Source organism: Ptychodera flava, chromosome 6, assembly GCF_041260155.1.
Source record: "Ptychodera flava strain L36383 chromosome 6, AS_Pfla_20210202, whole genome shotgun sequence".
NCBI classification, from domain to species: Eukaryota; Metazoa; Hemichordata; class Enteropneusta; family Ptychoderidae; genus Ptychodera; species Ptychodera flava.
In genome coordinates this window covers 30,047,925-30,055,501 of record NC_091933.1, presented here as the reverse complement: position 1 = coordinate 30,055,501, position 7,577 = coordinate 30,047,925, and the positions used below count along the sequence as shown (strand labels likewise).

The window sequence follows — 7,577 nt, the reverse complement described above, 5'->3', positions numbered from 1 at the left end:
TAAAACTAATATCCCATGGCGTTTAATAGCAGTTACTCATTCACTTCTCAATTTCAAGCTCTAATAAACTCCTATTGCCTGGTCATGAGGGCTATAGCACCCGTCTTTTACCTCGAGGGGCCGTGTGTTTCTAGAAACACATCACTATTTCCCGAGGCTATAGGCCGAGGGGTATAGTGATACGTTTCTGGTAACACACGGCCACGAGGGGTAATAGACGGGCGCTATAGTCCGAATAAAGACCAGGCTATAGGTGTTTTATAACACACCACATGGTCATGTTGTATTGTTATATAGTTTTTAATGTGTTTGATATTTTGCACCGCAACAATCCATTGTGACAAGTTTAATTGGCGATGATTCCACAGCGCTTTCAGTTATACGTGGTACCACCTTCTTTCAAAAAATATTCTAAGCATACCTAACGACATCCTCAGTTTCTCTTTATTATAATATTTTCCGTCGATGAGCTGTTCAACTTCCTACCCTGTTCCTACCCTGAAAGAGTGTGGAAAAATTGTGGGAAAATTTGTTTTAGAGAATGTATCGTCACCTATCCCGAACGCACATCACGATCTAGTCACCCGCCATTGTTGCAAAGCTGCAGACGACACTACGGTCACGTGACTGGGCACTTTTCCAAATTTGGTTAGAACCATTTCCCTAGCGAAATAGCTTTTTAAAAATACTCTCTGACGTTACATTTTGCGATTCGGTGGGGACTAGACGTATCTATTTTCTTCACGTAACATATTCTGGCGAATTGAGACACGGAATGAGCATGTTTCGTGTTATAATAGTCTTTATTCGTATGACAAGTTTAAAAATGTCCCTATTGCATTTTAGAAACAGGCTTTATTCTGTCATGAACGTTATGCCCGTATCACCGTAATCGTGTTGTTTAGAGAGTACTGACATGAAGCCGTATTTTAACACGTTAAAATATGAATCATATTTTCACTGCAACCGAAATTTCTTAGGTGCCGTGGATAATTAAAACACACGCACGGTAAGTTTAAAAACGCAATTTCAGTGTTTAGGGGAGGGCCTTTAATGTGCTCATGTTTTAACCTCCGTTGGTATGTTAACATAGTTACATAAAACAGCTGCGCGAATAGCACTTACGACACTCCGAGACGTCATTTATTATATATAATCCAATGGTATTTTTCTCTGTTTGACGTCATCGTATACGAGTGTTTTTCGCGGAGCCGCACAACTTCTCGCCGAATACCATGGGATTATATATATATATAATATATATATATATATATATATATATATATCACATGAACAGTCCTCTTATCTTTCTTTTGACGTAGATGGATCAAAACTATTGTATCAAATTGCATTGATTTGGTCGCGATTTGTGTTTCACTTACGCGGGATACTTTCATTTAATGAGTATAGCGGCCCGTTACCCAGGAGATACTTTCATTCATAAATCCCATCAAGCTGACACTGTGATACATCGAATGGTATCTCTACCAACCAGACGTACGGATTAGGTCACGCGAACGTGTCAATCATTGTCTCCCGCTGTACCGATGTCAAGGCAAGTCAGCCATCGGTGGACATGGCTTTCATCGTGCTAGCGACGGATAGCCATAGTATTCAGAGTTATTCAGAATATTTACAAATAGATTTATGAAGTAAATGCAACGACACGATTGAAACAGCAATTCTCATTCTCAGAGATGCCGTGGCTTTTGAAAATATCACACAGGTTTACGACCTTGGCGAGCGCGAAACATTCCATTCGATGACACACAGAGTGTACCTCATTGCATGTTTGTGGCCACAACGTTGCCGTCACCAGTCTCCGCCGGTGTCATCTTGCCAATCCCAATCTCTGTCGTCAATGTTTTCGTCTTACGGACTTTAATGGTTGCAGTGGCACATATCTCGCCCCTGGATACATCCTAATTTTGTTACTTGACGGAAACTCTGTTTTGAGTGCTGTCTGCGTCAACTTTCGAAATACATCGGATTCCAAAACGTTGCACTGTAGAGTTCGGGCTACAGCTCGACAGCTTATGTCTTCGCGACAGCTTTACGCCGCGCTGCAGGTTTGATTCCGAGCGATACTTTACGGAATTTGATGATAGAAAATTATCGTTTTTCGTCGAATGACTTTATGCTTCTGTCTCCTATGTCGCTTTCCCAAAGATTATGCGGTACTAATTTATTCAGTTGAATTTGCGTTGAGGTGTAGGTTTCGGGTTTATCGCCAACCGGGATCGCCAGGTACGACGTCCACATTGAGCCTTATGACTCGACTGGATCCGCGACGTTACTGAGCCTTTTAACGATCCGACGGTATCCCCAGTCGATTCTCGGGAAAAGCCGTAGTTTTAGCGATTCTAAATTTCGTTGGACAAATATGCCTTCTATGCTTCCATGTCTGGATTTATCGGGTCACCTTTTGGTAAAAATGTCATAGCATCGATCACGACAAGTCGGTCTGTGTCGCGACGCGCATGTATGTACAAACGGTACCATCCTTGCAGGAAAACAGTTTCGGTTCATGACGTAGAACAGGAGTAGTTCGGATTTCTTATCTGTCCTTTTTCTACGTAACATAGCTGGCGATTCGGGCCAGTTCATGTGATAATAGTTACAATCAAAATATGCTCACTGTTTGCATTCAGTTCTTTGGCATTGCATATACGTACAAGAACAGTTTTACAAAAAAACATACAAACAAACAAACTTATCGAAAATTTGTATATTATTGCCACCAGCACCTTTCATCGTCCATGTACGGAGTTTTCATGTCGTCTTGCTGCTGAAGTGTACTGTGCTGGTCGACAGTGTATCATGACAGAACCGTGGTATACGACAAGTTTCCTGTTGATGAGTGTAAACATCTAGGTAGTGAATTATATCAAGCATAGCTATAAATTCGCCACAAAAATCGGACAACACCATTGAAAAGACGCGACAGAGAGGTGCTCATATTATTACCGATTTGTATGTACAGTAAGACTCAGACAGATCGTGATCGTGTTCCGCGTCAGCTTCACATACAAAAATAAACATTACGCGAATTCCATTGTTTCAATCACCATAAACCTGACTGACACCGCCAACCATTTGTCACTTTAACTAATTTTGCATAACCATTTAAATTGTTCAAAAAGATATGTCAACACACCAGTTCCTTTTCCAGAAGTAGGTGATGGCTTTATTAGCATTTGTTGAGTATATTTTGTGCATAACATTTTGTTCCAAGGGTAAGAAACTGACACTAATATTGCGGATGTTTCCTTAAATTTGTGCGTCTCTTGCTATTATTAAGAATGAGGGAAATATGATGTTATCATATGCCTAGGTCCCCATCCATTAAAAAAATCATAAGACTGAATAGGTTTTCTGTTTATGAGTACTGGACACAGACTTCAAGCGCATATGGATATTACATTTTGTTTGAAACGTGGCTTTTATTACTTGCTCTCTTGGTGCACGTGGATCTTCTTTAGTCCATACAAACAGTCTTCTCACAGTATGACTCCTTTTAACCCCTTCCTTGCACGCAAATTTTTACTGCACAGTCAATCATTGAAGGAACCGCGCTTCCTACTATAGTGAAAGAGTGGTGTTTACTCCTCAAGTAATTGATCTCTCTTTGGTATTATTGATTTAAAGTGTAATTATGCAGTGGTTTTCCCATGCGTAAGGGTCTTTTCGTGCTAATCTTGCCCATAGAACACGGAAAATTCTCTAGAATCATTGTTAATCTGTATTCACTTCAGTGAGCAAAATAATCTTTAGTTCTTGAACGTATTCAAAATGTCAACAAGGGTTTGTAGGACCGTTTAAGCGATCGAAAATACAAGCAAAAGCCGCAATTTTTGGGGATAGTATCTTTGGCTTCATGACTGATATCTTTAGCACTCTGAGCATCGCGAGTAGTTATCACAGCACATCAAATCACATCACATACTGGGAATCAGCTTTAAAAGTATGTACAATAATTTTGTTATCGTTGATTTGGCATCGTAACTTTGTGTTTACTTCAGAAGGTTGACATGATATTCACCATCCTTTAACGCAAAACTGTATGTTTATTTCTTTTAAAGAGCTAACCCCGTCGAGCACAGCACAGACGGCCACTTCACAACTTACACAAACATCTGAAATTGCAACTACCCCTAGCACATCTTCAGACTCAACACTGAATACCACTGTATCTGCGGAGGAACGTTCAACATCAGCACATCAGACCACAAGTAAACCAGATTATTCAAGTTCAAAAGACACAACGTCCCAAGATTTGACAACAACACTCAAAATGAAACCTGGCCCAACACAAAAAGAGATCTCTACAGACAGAAGAAGTACTTTATTCAAATCAATACCAACAGCACCCATATCTTCACTTTCCATCGACACAATATCTACAAAAGGTATGTATGTATGTATGTATGTATGTATGTATGTATGTATGTATGTATGTATGTATGTATGTATGTATGTATGTATGTATGTATGTATGTATGTATGTATGTATGTATGTATGTGTGTGTGTGTGTGTGTGTGTGTGTGTGTGTGTGTATGTATGTATGTATGTATGTATGTATGTACGTACGTACGTACGTACGCACGCACGCACGCACGCACGTATGTATGTATGTATGTATGTATGTATGCATGCATGCATGCATGCATGCATGCATGTATGTATGTATATATATATATATGTATGTATTAAACTATGTACGTATGTATGTATGTATGTATGTATGTATGTATGTATGTATGTATGTATGTATGTATGTATGTATGTATGTATGTATGTATGTATGTATGTATGTATGTAAGAAATGGATGAATGGATAGGATGAAGACATGGAAGGACGGAATCGAATTGAAAATAAAGAATGTGTCAAGGGGAAAAACTTAAATCTTTACTCTTAAGAAAACGTTAGGAAACGAGATTCATGACACAGCGTAATAATACAGTACGATTTGTCTTGTTTTTGAATTTTGTGCAGTGTTAGAATTTGATGTAGATTTAAGAAGGAGTCAGTGTTGATCGAGCTTTACAATATTTTATCAATTGTCTTCCATACGCTTCTACGTTTGTAAAGCTGCAACACGTCGGAAAGGCCCTGGCGCACACCAAGGCATATCGTTTGTGAATGACTCAGGTATGAAATGATAAAACGATTACAGAATATTAAGTTGCCCATTCAATAAGATGATTATTTAATAGTAACTGAAACAGTGCAACTATGACTTTTAAGGGACACTTTCACTCTTACTTTAGCTCCACTAGTAAACGTTATTCCAACACCGCTTACATGAAGATTTTGAAGCTAGATTCTCATCTATATTTAATGTTGTTTGAATTGTAGGCGTTGAAAACACTGCAAAGACGACAGACATGTTCACTCCCAATGACACGACTGAATCCTGGATAATATCACAGGTAAGCTAAGTACACGGAAACGTTGCATGCAAGGTGATTCGAAAATTTACGCAAATATCGCTTAGAAAAAGCCTGCTATCGTGTTATTGTGTTGGAAAATGGCAATTCTAGAATAACCAGCCGCCTACCAATTCGTAGCGAGCCATGACATAGAGATGTGTGAGGTGGTTTACTTTACTTGAAATTGATTAGCACTATAGTAGATATACACAAAGTCACTTCTTCAGAGTCCGCTGCATGGTAGATTGAATTGCTTGATGCCTTTATCAAATTTATTCTTATAAAAAATTAACCGCCTCATAATTGAAAATAACGTCTCGACCGTTGCTGATTTCTTTCTTTCACAACTTATCTATCAAATTTGACATTTTCGTATCCAGTAACATCTTTCATAGCTTAAATGTATTTGATCATTGAAAGACGAATAAGTTTAATAATCCTTTGACTTTTTCTAAATAGAGAATAAAAACATTAAACGACAAAATTCTTGATGCTTTGGGTCAGAACCTCACACTAAACGAAAGCATTGGATTTACTAAAGGTATGTTTCTTCTTCTCCATGTCTTGTTAACATCAAGCTCCGATATCGAGAATGGCTTTGCTATGGATATGTCTTTGAATTAAAAAGAATATAGAATGCTATCGATTCGCTGCTTTTCTTGCATGGCTTTGTGCGAAGCTTTAAATGTTTGTATAAAAATTGTGAACATCTTTCATGGGCAAGGAATTTCAGTCCCTTAATATGCGTAAATGATTAGTACACCAAAACAACTGCTGTCATTAGAAGTAAAACATGAGATGAAACTGATATAACATTTCTTCACAGGGAAACTTACACACATGCAAGAAATCATTGATGACATTGTGTCAATTATTAGCGTAAACCTGGAACTGGACATTTCGAGACACATCGCTAAAATACTTTTGAAAATGGCTGACAATCTAGCAATGCTCATACTTAGCAAGACTACTAGTGGTGGCGGTGCTATTCATTTCGAGACTCGCTCACTTGCTTTGAATTTGGAAAAGAATTCGTTAAAGAACCTGTGTAACTGTACTTTGATGGTTGGACCTCACAGTGGATTTGAAATTCCTTCAGCAAATCATATCTTGCCACTTGTGCATCGAAATTCAACTCTTAACAGAATGGTAAGTGATTGAGAAATTTTCAAATTGCAGGGTTATTTTTCGCGTTGATAACTTATTTCACCCTAGCATATGCGCGACTTAGAACCCTCTCCCTTGTTTCGGAAAAAAATGATGATCGCTGCAGTTAAAATATAAAGACTCTGTGCCCATGAATATTTTCCAAATTTTTAGAGGTGAAAGTATGCTCTGGCAAGCTGAATGAGTAAAGGGGTGAATGAATAACAGGTAAATAAAAAACAACCCGATAAAATGCAATTTTTGAATATGCAGCAAAAGGAAATGCAGAAAACAATGCGCATTTGCAAACCAGGATGTTTATCTTCCTCGGAATTCAGAGCACACAAGTTATTTGTGTAACGGTGCTATTTTCCTGAAAGGAATCTTTTGGATCAGGATAGGAATTGTAAGAATATCTATGTAATTTATGTTTGAAAAAAATGAAGTGTCCATACTCTTCTTAGCACTTACTCAAGATTTGATTTAAATTTATCTGTTCACACTTCAGATCCTTCGCTTTGGAGGCGTTGTTCATCAAATATCAAATATGACAGGCCGATTTACGAGTGATATGTTGACCTTATCATTCAAGAACGACGCTGGTCAAGAGATGATGGGTATGTTTGGTATCATAAATGAATGTTGATCATCAAATCTCATGATTAATTTTGACAGTTGCTTTATTGTACTGACTACATTTTTGTCTTTTACGAATATTGTGAATGTTAACGACATTAAATGCTTTCCTAAATGTTTGTTTAGAGTAAAATGGCCTATTATTTATTTTAAACTATTACAACAAGCATCAATCATCTTGATTGAAAGTGGATAAATAAACTGTTTTATAACGCTTCAACATATCAAATATATTTAATGTGCATGTAGAAAGTTGAAGGCAGATTTAATGAATTACAGTAAATAATCAATTTCAGTGCACAATACCTCACAAGATATAGGCGTATGGCTCGGCAACCGCCAAACACCGTTGAATGAAACC

General features: G+C 37.9%; 1 long non-coding RNA gene across 1 annotated transcript; it reads left to right on the top strand.

Annotated features, from left to right (window-relative positions):
* Positions 1 to 4,089: 4,089 nt before the first annotated feature.
* LOC139134324 (uncharacterized) lies at positions 4,090 to 5,976 on the top strand. The gene is made up of 3 exons (XR_011552785.1): positions 4,090 to 4,409; positions 5,361 to 5,434; positions 5,894 to 5,976. It is a non-coding gene; the product is annotated as an uncharacterized lncRNA (long non-coding RNA).
* The last annotated feature ends 1,601 nt before the right edge of the window (positions 5,977 to 7,577 follow it).